The sequence below is a fragment of the Rattus norvegicus genome, chromosome 1 (genome assembly GCF_036323735.1).
Source record: "Rattus norvegicus strain BN/NHsdMcwi chromosome 1, GRCr8, whole genome shotgun sequence".
NCBI classification, from domain to species: Eukaryota; Metazoa; Chordata; class Mammalia; order Rodentia; family Muridae; genus Rattus; species Rattus norvegicus.
In genome coordinates this window covers 230,443,378-230,457,042 of record NC_086019.1, presented here as the reverse complement: position 1 = coordinate 230,457,042, position 13,665 = coordinate 230,443,378, and the positions used below count along the sequence as shown (strand labels likewise).

General features: G+C 42.9%; 1 protein-coding gene across 1 annotated transcript in view; it reads right to left on the bottom strand.

Moving 5' to 3' along the window:
• Nucleotides 1–13,665, bottom strand: part of LOC120100003 (40S ribosomal protein S12-like) — a 673,396-nt gene that overhangs the window by 219,851 nt on the left and 439,880 nt on the right. The window lies entirely within an intron of this gene.

Here is a 13,665-nt window from a genome sequence, read left to right as displayed (position 1 = left end):
GAGCATCGGAGCTCTCAGATAGCTTTTTTGCTCCTTCCAATTCTTTCTTTTTAACCAAGAGACTGACATGTTTCTGACTGAAACATGGAATTCTGGAAGCTGAATGAGTAGACAGACTCAGAAGTGAGTCTCAGCCTCCAGGGTCCTTATTCCCTTCCCATGGATCCTATGGATCCTATGGACACATCCGCGTAACTCAGCCTGCACTGTCCAGCCCACTGAACATTGTCTATCTTTCTGTGGAAAGTATATCACATTCTTTTGCTAGGGTGGGGAGACATCAGACATCACCAGTAGCAAGAGGTAAAGCAGGAGTCTAGGGCAGCAGTGCTTCTCTGTGGCTTTGATTCTCCCTGGTTCAAGCCGATTTCTTCACTCCCATCATGATGGCTCCATTCTTTGGATTCTTGATGATCTTTCAACAAAAAGTGAGGATGCTTTAGGCTTGACTTTTTTTCAATTTGCCTGATCAGTTTTTATTGGTCAAGCACATTGGGGCTTCATAGTGTTTGTTTATTTGTTGTCTTTGTTGCCCTCCTTATTATCTACATACTTACACATTTCAAATCATTATTCATTGTAGATTTTAAATGGTTTCTGGAAAAGCAAAGTTTGGATGAATATACTCAAGGCACCACATACATCCAGAACTCACATGGCTGGTCACCTTTTGTCCGTCCTAAGCAGGGCGAATCTCTCTTCCTCCCCTTAGCCTGCCTGTGGGAACCGGAAGTCCAGCCTCTTTCCTTCCGTCCACCAATTGGCCCCTGGCATCTTTATTGATCGACCAAAAACCAATTAGAAAACAAGATTTTATCATCAGTACCACCCCCTACATAGCTCTTTGTTGAAAGAATTTCTAAAATGTGTGTTTCTAGATATAAGAAAAAAGTGATCCTTGGAGGGAGTATAACAGCAAAAGTATCAGTAGGTACAGGAGCCTGGTGAAGACGGTATGAGTGGCACCTCCAGTGGAGGACTCCCTTTGTGAAAGATGCTGGTGGTACTCAGTATGGAAACAATAGAGATGCAGAAGGCAGTGGTGATAGAAGGTCTCAGTACTGCTAGAAGCCATTTCAGACCTATTGCTTTGCTCTTCAGTAACATTACAGGTGAGGAGCCAATGTTCCTGAGGAGTTTATGAATCATTCTAAATAATTAAGATAAATACTTAGCTATCTAATTTAACTTGTTGCAACTAACCAAACAAATACAATTTCCATATAACAACATTAAAGTCTTAAGTATTTATAAAATTGTTAAGTGGGTAATTTAAAACTCAACTTTTTGGTCTAGGGAGGAGTTTATAGGGGCTTCTAGTTGTTTAAAAACCAAGATAGATCACTTAATGATTCCCCTCTGTTCTTCTTCATTTGCTTTCTCTCAGATTTCATTTTTATTGGACATCCATTGAGCTGTGCTGCAAGATCAAGGTCATTTCCTTTGGCTCCTAGAAATAAAACTTTGTAAAAATATAGATTCATAAATGCAGTTCCATTTCGCTTGTAATACCCCATGTCATCAAGAAAAGATCTTCATTTTAATCCTAGAGCCATTTTCCACTTGGCTGTTTATAACGTCCTAGTTGTTGGTTTTAAAATAGCATCCATCCGATAGTTGAGACCATTTATCTTTTCTGACACAACATCAAGACTGCAGATTATCAATTGTCCAATTTGCACACATACATTTTTAATTTCTATGCCTCTCATCTCAAAGGCAGGATCCCGTAAAGAAGCCTATTTTGATGGGTAGACTGTCTCATAAATTTCAAGTATTAGCCTGGACCCATGAAAACCTTGTGGTGTTAGAAAGCAATAGCAAATGTTTGCACAGTACTAGAACAGCGTGCCAAGAGCAGTCTGAAGCACGTGGACAATATAATTCAAACAAGTAATCATAACTACCCTGCAAAGTGGCACTGTTACTATTTCCATTTTTAAATATGAGGAAAACAAGACACACAGGGACCAAGTAATGTGTTCTAGATTCACAGACAATAGGTGACAAGCTACAAGTTGAACCCAATCCACTTGGCTCCTTCTGCTCGCACTTCTAAATAAATGGCCCTGCTTGTTAAATAGCCTTTTTATCTCTCTCTCCTGTGAATAGTACTACTACCTAATTTTGTTGATGATGAAAAGATTAAGCTGTATGATCTTGTCTTAGTCACTCTTCTATTGCTGTGAAGAGACACTGTGACTAAGGCAACTTAAAAAATAATGCATTTAATTGGGGGATTTCTTACAGTTTCAGAGGAGTCCATGATATTCAAGCTGGGGATCATGGCAGACAGCAGACAGTCATAGCACTGGAGCAGCAACTGAGAGCTTACATCTGATATACAAGCTTGAATGATGTTGGCTTTTTGAAACCTCAAAGTTTACCCCCAGTGACACACCTCCTCCAGCAAGGCCACACCTCCCAATCTTTCCTGAATAGTTCCACCACATAGAAGCCATGGGATACATTTTTGTTCAAACTACCATAATTCTTAACTCAAGTCAACATAATTATGTAATACTTGGTCCCATGAATTCTAATTTAATTGATCTGATAATAGCAATCATTTTTTAAAAAGAATTTTATTGATTGATTGATTGATTGATTGATTGATTTGCAGTGCTGAGATTCAAAATACAGAGCCTTTCAAGTGCTAGGCAGGCAATCTGCTACTGAATTAGACCTCCAACCTCTGTATTAAACCCTTATATTAAAAATAGAAAGTGTCCCAGATGATTCTACTGTTCAGCCCAAGTAGTAATTCATTGGCTTTGAACACTGAGGTATTCTGCAATTCTGGAAGTTAAGTTTCTTCCAACTGGTGATCTTGGGTTCTTGAAAAATCTGGAAAACCAATATCATTCAACATTGTTGACCTGGTGTTGGGTCCTTTACATTGAAAGAGTTGGTGTTAGTAATTATGCTGTGTCTTAGCTGTTCAGTGGTGCTATGTGTGCAACACACGCATACACATACACACACACACACACACACCCCGCCACCACCACCACCACCATCAATATCATCAAAATGTCAAATTTTGAGTTTCTCCACTTTTTCCTTGATTCTAAGAGGTGACATATACCCTTAGCACCCAGGGCTTAAGAGGCCATTTAAGAACGGAAGTGCTCATGAAGCAGCTCATGAAGGCGGGACAGCAGCCATGCTGCACCTTCCCACAGTGTAAAACTTGAAGTGCTAACAGGGTAATGGTCTGCAAGGGAAGAGGACACCATCTAACTGCTCTCTTCTTACCTCTGTCACAGTCGACATTAACACCGGCAATAGAGCTGCTGAGGGCCCAGATTCTATGGCACTTTCAGGGAAGAGATTAGCCCGGCTTTTCTAATTGCTCAACCTTTCTCCTCAACCCAGAGAGGGGTCCAATCAGGAACAGTCTCAGACAGCAGGCTCCAAGCTGCTTCGGAATCTGTTTCCCTCTAGCACACAAGCCTAGACTTCTAATGATCAAGTTCTCCGCCCCGTTCTCCTGCCTCTCGTAACTGCGGACTTGTTAAAGCTAGCCTTTCGCTCCTGGTTTACAACATGTTCTGCTCTCATCCCAGAGAGTCCCCTTTGCTACCAGTTGAGATTGTTGCTTCTCTTTGGATTGGTTCTGTGAACCCAGGATACACCTGGGCAGCTGACTCATCTTCACAGCGGTGTCTCTAAGGACCAGAATCTCAGTCCTCTTCCTACCAATCAGGGTATTGCAGCTTTGGCACAGGCCCAGGTGTACCAACAAGGATATGCCGTTCCTCAGTCCGTACCTTGGCATGCATTTACTGAGCACAGGGAGAAAGTGAGCTATGTTGCTCTGAAAATTGAAGCTTCTATTGTAAACACCAGAGACATAGACTGTGTGACTGCACTACAGTGGGCTGTGGTATCGCTATTTGTGTCACCACAACCTACCCCCAGCTGCCCACATATACGTAGGAGGGCACTCTTCCAAGTCCAAATGTTAAATTCTCACCCTAAGGTAATGGTATTAGGAGGTAAAAAACCTTTGGGAAATGGGTGGGATGTGTGAACAGAGCCCTTATGGATGGGATTAGCATTCTTATGAAAGGCCTCCAGAGAGACCCTTTATCTCTCATGACATGTGAAGGTCAAATGAGAGGATGACCAACTGAAGACACAAGCCGTCACTGGACAGCAGCCTCCAGAGCCATTTGAGGTAAACTTAATCTGCTGTTTACTTAAAACCTGTCTGAGACACTTGGCTATAGCAGCCTGAGCAGTCCAAGACACAGCTTAGGAGGACAAGAACATTTGGACTGGGTCTTGAGAAATGAACAAGAATGTTTGCTAAGCTGTTAAAAGTATTGCAAACTGGGGGCTGGAGAGATGGCTCAGCGGTTAAGAGCATCGACTGCTCTTCCAGAGGTCCTGACTTCAATTCCCAGCAACCACATGGTGGCTCACAACCATCTGTAAAGGGATCTGATGCCCTCTTCTGGTGTATCTGAAGACAACTACAGTGTACTTATATATAATAAATGAATAAATCTTTAAAAAAAAAAAGTATTGCAAACTGGGTGGCTTAACCACACATTGCTTCTCAGTGCTAGAAGCCGGGAGGTGGAGAGGAAGGGTCAGTGGTGTTGATTCCCTGAGGGACATTAAGAAGGATCTCTTGCTCCCAAATCTGGGGCTACCGGCAGTCTTCAGCATTCCTTGGCTTGTGGAACCATCACTATGGTGTCTGCCTTCATCTTCACACTCATCCTCTGTGTGTATTTATGGCCAAATCTCTCTCTGTAAAGACAGCATGAATATTGGTCTGAGGTGTCTACCTTACTTTATTGCAATTACACTGACTTCATTTCCAAATAAGGTCATATTGAGATGCTGGGAGTCAGGTCTCTACTAGGCAACTGTGGAGAAAGGACTGGAGAGTCTGAGAAGGTGACATGACAAAGTTCATGTTCAAGTCTGCTTGGAGTTAGAGGATGGCTTGGAGGGGGGTGAGCTTTGTGGTAGCTGATGAGAAGTTCAAGCCCCAGCCTTATACATTTAGACAAGTCATTCAACTCATGAGAATGAGTTTGTACCTCTATTAATTGATCCTATTGCCTGGCCTGTTACATGCTCTAGAAAATGGTAGCATTTTCACCTTGCGCTTTCAGCCAGGAGTTTAGACTAAACAAACAAAAACCAGTCATAGTGACAGATACTGTCTGGTGACAAGCTGGAATTTGGAGTAAGCTGATAAAGAAAAGGTGAGTGTCAAGAGCAGAGCATCTGTTAAGGACCAGTTTCCTTTAAATGTTCCCTTAGTAGAAACGCCTACGTCGTGGGTCCAGGCCATGTGAATGGGGCAGCTTAGACAGTGGACTATATATGTTCTGTAATAAGAAGAGATTTGTAAGAACTGACTGGTCTGGGTCTCCTTCCCTGCAATGACTCATGACTCAAACCTGCAGCAGGCACATGTTTGCCCTTTGGGGGTGAGAGGCAGCTGGTGCTGGGTAGTAACCAAGAGACACCGCTGGCCCCAGGGTAGAGCCCACAGACGGCACCTCCTGCTGGAATGCAACAGAGGTCGCTGGCAGGACAAACCAGGAGCCTGGAATTGTTTTCAGCACATTTTCAACCTGACAGTGTGTAATGAGTGGGGACTTGGGTGCATATGTGGAGAGACAGACAGACAGACAGACAGACAGACAGACAGACAGACACACACACACACACACACACACACACACACACAAGACAGGGCTAAACACTACAAATGTAATCTTTTTTTTACCTCCAAGAAAAATTACAGACAATTGTAAAAGTCAGATAAAGATGGATTTTTAAAGTTACTAGTGGGGCCGCGTGTGTGACTGGAGAGATGGCCCAGCAATTAAGAGCATGTACTGGTCTTACACAAGACTCAAGTTCAATTTCCAGCACCCGTATCAGGCAGCTCACACCCTCCTGTAACTCCAGCACCAGAGGATCTCACTTCCTTGACACATACATATACACAGGTATACACAGACATATAGATGAATAATAAAGTATTTTTAAAAGCTTCTGGAAAACATGAAAAAAATGTACACTGGACCAAAATGAATGCATCAGTCCTGGTTGGTCAAGGTACACATTCCCTGTGATTCTAATGTGTCAATATTTTTTCCTGATGCCATTTATTTTATTTTTATTGAAACTAATTTTGTATATTCTGCTCATGCCTTACCCTTCACCATCTCCTCCCAGTTCCTCACCACCTCTCTACCCATCCAACTCTGTTCCTTCTTTCTCTCTTTTTATAAAACAAACAGGCAAATAAAATCAAACCAGAATTTAAAAGGAAAAAAACATGAGAAACACATACACACAGGCATACATATGAACACAAAAACAAAGCCCATAAAAACACAAAATTTGGAAACCATAATATTCCACCAAAATATCATGAAGGAAAAAAATCTCCAAAAATATCGTTGAATTCATTTTGCGTTTTCCTTCTACTGCTGATTATGGGTCCTACTCAAAAGTACGGTTTTATGCCCAGTGAGATTCTATTGGAGAGAATGATTTTTTTTGCAAGCATTATTGGAGATAGATTCTTTGTTTGGGATGGGAGCTTATGTTCACTCTCCCCTGTCAGTGCTGAGATCCCATCTGACTTGAACTTGTGCAGGCCTTCTCCATGTTGCCACAGTGTCTGTGGTTCATATGCATGTCAGTCCTATTGAGTTGTCTGGAAGATACTGCCTCCTTGGTGTCATTCATCCCCTCTGGCTCTTACAATCTTCCTGCTTCCTCTTCTAAAGAGTTCCCTGAAGGAGGGATTTGATGGAGACATCACAATTTGGACCGAGTACCCCAAAGTCTCTCACTTTTTGCACATTGTCCAGCTGTGGGTCTCGTGTTAGTTCCCAACTACTGTAGAAGGAAGCTTCACTGATGATGGTTAGGTGAGACCCGGTCTATGAGCATAGCAGGATGCCATTAGGAGTCATGTCATTGCCACACCATTAGCAGAACAATAGCATGTGCTCTTCCCATAGCCCATTTGCCTATCTAACCTCAGGTTCTTGGCCACCCAAGCTGCATGATCATAGGTTCCATCTCATGGAGTAGGTCTTAAATCCAACTGGATAATGCTTAGATAGTTACTACCACAATTTTTGTGCTACTATTGCACTGCACATCATACATTCGGGTCACCATTGTAGACCATAGGGTTTGTATCTGGTTGGTGATTACCTTTCTCCTCTGGTAGCATATTGTGTACCTTCCAGTACCATGAACACTAGTTAGTAGGAGTGCTCTAGTTAGGCACTATCTTGACTTCTTTGTGTTTAATAGACTTGCAAGTTCTATCTTCAGAAATAGGACCATCAATTTCTGGAAAGCAATTGATAACCTTGGCAATAGATAAAGTTGTTCGGGGATTTTCCATTGGGCCCCTTTGGCCAACAACTTAATTATATTTAACTCTTTCATTCACTCATTCATTCATTCATTCATTCATTCTCTCTTCTTTCTTTCTTCCTTTCTTCCTTTCTTTCTTTCTTTCTTTCTTTCTTTCTTTCTTGTTTTGTTTAGGGATTTGGGGGTTTTTTGAGATAAGATTTCTCTGTGTAGCCCTAGCTGTCCTGGAACTCTCTCTGTAGATCAGGGTGGGCTGGAACTCATTCTGTAGACCAGGCTGGCCTCAAACTGAGAGATCTTCCTGCCTCTGCCTCCCAATTGCTGGGATTAAAGGCATGTGTCACCATGCCTGGCTTATGAAACCTATTTCTGACAGTGGAGGTTTCCTTTGGTACAAAAGATGTTAACCATTAAATGTATATAGTATGTAAACTGACAACATGACTACTCTGTGGTATGGTTCAGAGAAAAGTTTTTACTGAAGATAAGAGGAAAAGAATAGCTAGAGGTATCTGGAAGAGTCCAGAACATAAAGTAGTAACTGAACCTAGCCATTCAACTGGATCTGGCTATGAGAGAAACAGAAACAGAAGAGGGAGAGAGAGGTGGAGGAGGTGGAGAGACAAAGGAACAAGAATAGTCAAAATAGCAGTATTATAAGGAAAAATGAGAAGTTGGGAGAAGGGAACCTCATGAACTGTAGGAGTTTAGGGTAGAGGAGGACATGAGAAGAGCTAGGATAGTAGCATAGACTCTGGAATGTGTAAAAGGTATCTGTAATACAGAGGGAGCCTGGGGCTAGCATGAACTTGGTATGCTAATAGGCTAATAGATAGCCATTTGTCCCCATTTCCAGTGATAAGGGTAATGGCTCCTTTCATAGAGAGGAATTAGCTTCACAAGTTCATTAGGAATGCTGGCTTTTGTCTAACCACCAGAATTTGTGGAAATAGAGTTTCCTTTGGACCTGACACATAGCAGGGGTGGACCAGGAGAGAAGGAAGAAAAAGAAAGATAGATTGAACCAGGAACAATAAGAGATGAAAATCCAAAACAATGTCTTGACATATATCAGAGGAGGCCTAGGTGCTAAGAGAAGAGAAAATATATATCAACGTTTTTCAAAATTGCCTAGCACAAAAGAATGTAATTAATGTGTGATGACTGCTGTTTGTCTGACTGTTGTAGCTGTTACAGAGTCCTGTACAGTTACTTAGAGGAATGTGGTTTTGGGAAAATTTGTTAAGACTCTCTCTGCTTCAACTGGCTGTTGGGACTGGCTATGTGTGCTGGCTACATACTGTAGTAGGATGGGCAGTGTAGTTTCCCAATGAGAAAGCCGTTCTTTTTCTATTGTAAGTTACCAAACAACATTTGAAAACCAAGAGCTGTTCATGAAGACCTGAATGTTAATCTTCTCTTGAATAATGGCTAGAGCAGGTAGCCATCAATAGGCCTTGATCTTGTCAGCTCACCAGAATGTTTGAAACTCCCATTGCCTTCCTGATACTGGCTCTCTTCATTTATTTATATTACTTCCCTGACCTCTTGTGTGGTAGTTTGAAAAAGAATGGTCCTCATGGGTTCATCTATTTGGATACTTAGTCACTAGGGAATCACAATGCTTGAGAAGGATTAGGAGACATGACTTCATTGGAATAGGTGTGGCCTTGTTGGAGGAAGTGTATCACTGGGGGTGGGCTTTGAGGTTCCAAAAGCCGATATCAGGTGCGTGCATTCTCTCTCTCTCTCTCTCTCTCTCTCTCTCTCTCTCTCTCTCTCTCTCTCTCTCTCTCTCTCTCTCTCCTGCCTGTAGATCCAGATGTAGAACTCTTGAGCTCCATCTCCAGTACCATGTCTGCCTGTAATTTTCACTATGATGATGATAATGGACTAAACTCTGAAACTGTAAGCAAGCCCCCATTAAATAATTTCTCCAATAAGAGTTCACATGGTCATGGACACTTACTTCACAGCAATAGAACACTGACCTACACTTCTTGGTTATTCTGTATGACTTTTGTTCTATCTAACCTCATCAACACATTCTCTTCAAATTACTTTCTCCTTGGCCACCTCCATGTCTCCAAGGCAGACACTATGCCTCGTTCACCTGGATTTCTAGCCCCAAGTATGATACCTGGTTCATAGTGGGCACTCAGGAAACATTTGTCGAACTTGTCTTCCCGTGATACTGCACAGGAATTAGAAGAATGAAGAGTGAGGTAGGAATGTCTGGTTTCTTTGGAAACTCAGTTATGTCAGTTGATGTTTTGCTGAGGCAGGCAGGTAGAAGGATATGCGCGTGATGTTCAGAAAGAATATAAATATGACCTCATAGATGACGAGAGGAGATTCATGACTCATGGGTGGTGATTGCTGGTTGGACAGAACTACAGCTGCTGATTCGTGCTGGCGTTATGCGAGAGGAGTGGACTGCTGACAATGAAGACTGTATTAGCCCCAAAGAACAGGTCCCCAACTCCATTTCCTATTAACCTTTCTTTTTCCACTACCTCTGGTGGGTGGTGGAGATTAAAGCATTTAAGAACTTTTACTAAAGTAGGTTGTGAAGTTTTTAATCCTACAGGAGAGCCAACCACAGAAAGAAATGTGGGTGCTCCAGACAGCTTCTGTGTTGGGGCAACACAGTGCATGTGGTACAAGTGCAAACCCTGGCTTACTTTCTTCTTCCTCCAGGTAAACTCCTTTCTGAGCTTTCTCCAGCTATGAGAGAGCAAACAGCTATAGGAACTCCTATGAGGAACATCAGTGTTTCACTTGGCTCTTACGAAACCTGAATTTGGAAACCTCCAGGCTGGGAGCGGTGCTAGGAAAAGCACAGAATCTGATTAACAATACTGGGGTTGGCCCAATCCCAGTGAGAGGCCAATATTATGGGTTGACAGACAGTAGACACAGAGAACTGGTCATTTCCCCAGTATATGCTTCAGGAAGCTTCTGTTTAAAAAGAAGCATGCCTTTTAGAGTGCAAAACCATCAGAGTCTGACTTCAGGGATCAAATCCTGGTGGCTTATTGGCCGGAAGTCTAAACTGAGCAATCAACTGACCACTCTTGTGTTTTTCTTTAACTTGAAAAATGAGTAAACAATAACAATGTCCACTTCACAGAGATACTGCAGGAATTAAATGGGGGAAGCATGTAAAGTGTCTGGCATATCTCTCTCTCTCTCTCTCTCTCTCTCTCTCTCTCTCTCTCTCTCCTCTCTCTCCCTCTCCTCTCTCCCTCTCTCTTCCTCTCTCTCTCTCCTCTCTCTCCTCCTCCCTCTCTTCCTCTCTCTCTCCCTCCCTCTCTCTCTCTCTCTCTCTCTTCTCTCTCTCCCTCTCCTCTCTCCCTCTCTTCCTCTCTCTCTCTCCTCTCTCTCCTCCTCTCTCTCTCCCTCTCTCTCTCTCCCTCTCCCTCTCTTCCTCTCTCTCTCCCTCTCTCCCTCTCTCTCTCTCTCTCTCTCTCTCTCTCTCTCTCTCTCACACACACACACACACACACACACACACACACACACACACACCAGAACAAATGACTAAAGCGCTTACAATGTTAGAGCCAGAAGTTCAAAGTCAAGAGATCTGCAAAGCCGCAAAGCTTGCTCCTCCAGGACTCTTGGGAGGTGGATATTCTTCACCTCTTCCAGTTTCAAAGTTCCATACACTCCTGGAGCTGCCCCAGCCCAGTTCCTCTTCCGTCCTTTGTGATCCGCTGTACATGTCTGACTTACATTCTGTCTCCTACAACATTTGTTTACCACTGTCTCAAGGCCCGTCTGTTAATCCAGGGTGACCTCATCTCAGCATCCCTAATTATATGACTTAAGCATATAGCCTCTCTTTCCAAATAAGGTCACATTCGTGGGCTTAAGGATATATACAGATCTCTTTAGGGAGAACACTGTTGACCTACCATAGTTCCTAAATCTGCGTGCTTTGTTTTTCAATTGGACTTTTATGTACATTATTAATCCTTTGACTAAACTTAGTCTTGGGGGATAGAGCTCTGGGTCCCTGAACTCTGGTTCTTCGTTTCTAAATGATAAGCTAGTACTGCAGCTGTTCAGGCTCCGTGCACAGTGGCCAAAGGACAAGGACTGACGCACAGAACTCCAAGACTCTCTGGTTCTTTTCTGACCCTCTCCTGCCTTCTGCAATATCTCTTCAGAGGAAGGTCTGTGGTAGACACTTACTGGCAATAAAATTATATAATGAATTTGCACTATTGTCTAATGATCCTGTTTTCCATAGGTAGTGTGGCCTTAAGGTTTTAAATCATGTTTAATTATTGGCTATCTTTCCATGGCTTTTCCTTTCAGCTTGTGATATACAAGATGATTCTAAGGCAATTCTAAATATTTCAAATATTTTATAAGTACTTGAGCAAAGCAGCACTCACTTAACAGTGGCTTGTGATTGACAGTAGCTTATGAAGCTGAAAACAGTCCAGAAGTTCAAATGGATTCATATCTGTCTCTGAATGTTTGTATCCATCAGAGGGTATCAGTATCATCTCTGAGCAAGGAGCCAAAGTGGAGCAGGTGAAGGAGGTTCCTGAGCTGACTGGGTTAGTCTTGTCTCTACCACCTGTTTTCATTGGACTGTGCACCTCAGTTTACCCATCCATTAAATGGGGGCTCATTGCTCAACTTGCTACTAGTGCAGCAAATACCTGAAATGATCAACTTATTAAAAGGAAAGGTTTCTTCAGGCTTACAGTCTAGGAGGTTTCCGCTCAAGCCATGGTAGGGAACACATGCCAGAACAAAACTGTTGAAGTTATGGCCAAGATTTTGAAGAGAGAAAGAGGAACAAGCTGAGGACTCACCATCCCTCTAAGAGCACATACCAACAACTTGAGGACCTCCCAGAAGGCCCCCACTTCTTAATTATCTTCCATATAGCCTCACGGCACCAGGTTGGGGAATGACCTTTTAACACAAGGGTCTTTCAGAAGCATTGTGGATCTAAACTATAATAACAACATACCAATCTCTTATGAAGAGCAAGTGAGATTATCTCTATAAAATCTCTGTAATAGTGTATATATAATAAATGTTCGTTTTTCTTTCCTACCTGAGGGGATGTATATAAACACAGTAAGTAACATACACTAAACAAGTTTCTGATCCTTTGAGCCATGACTTACGGAAAACTAATGAAAATATGTCAACTTCAAAGACGAATCCCAAACACTTTTTTTCAAATTAAGGAGGTGGTTATTGGATTTTCCACTACTAAAGTGACACCAGGAGACGACCTAATGGGGCAGCAAGCCATCTGCGGGGAAGAGCATTTTGAACAGTGAAGATGGCTAGTGTAACATTCTGTGAGGACACAGCCGGACTGTTTGGCAGGACAGCAGCAAACCAAGCGTTGAGGGCTGACAACAAGGAGATAAGAAGAAGTTTGGTGAGATATAACAGGTCTTTGTGAGGAATTTGGGTTTTGATAAATGATGTGGGAAATTGTTGGTTCTTGAGCAAAGAGTGGCCTGGCCCTATTTCTATATTGAAGGGAAGCCCTAATAACTCCAGTTAGAAGGAAGTGTGGTGGGCAAGGCATAGAGATGAAAAGATCAGGATGAGGCCACTGTGGTATCCCAGGGCAATAAAAATGCCAGCAGGGACCAAGCAGGGCCTGGGTGAGAACATGGAGCAGGTGGGTACCTGGTGTGATGTCTGTCAGCTGGAGCAGGCAAGATTTGGCATTGTCTTGGGAAGAGATGACAAGACTCCAAACCCTCAAGTTCGCCTGTCGCCAGCAACTGGGAAATAACTTAACCAAGACGGAGAAGAGGAAGCTTGACAGCGAGAACCATTCTCCTAGAGACCTGTTAAGTACATGACAACCTGCAAGCATCCATGTGGAAATAGTCAGGTGACAGTGACACAGAAGCCTGCAGCTGCTGAGGCTCCCCAGCTAGGATGGCATTGGAAAGTCATCAGCCTGTGCTTTATACCTAAATTTGAGGGACCCCATAAAGTACCAGGGGGAGTGGTCAGAAAGGAAAGCAGAAGGTTAAGGGACAGCTTTAGTCACTCCAGTGTCATGGGTCAGGGAAAAGGGGCATCTAGACCCAACAAGACAGCTGCTGTGGAAGGTAGGGAAAACAAGTTTGAGAGGTCAAGCTGAAGGCAGTGAGCAGAGCTTCAGAAAATGGGTCCAGGCCAACCTCAGCTGGAAATTGATTAGAAATGTACAGAATCAGGAGTCCCACCCCAGGAGTACTGGATCAGGGACTCAAGCATGAACCTCTTCAGGAGATTAAAGGCAAACCT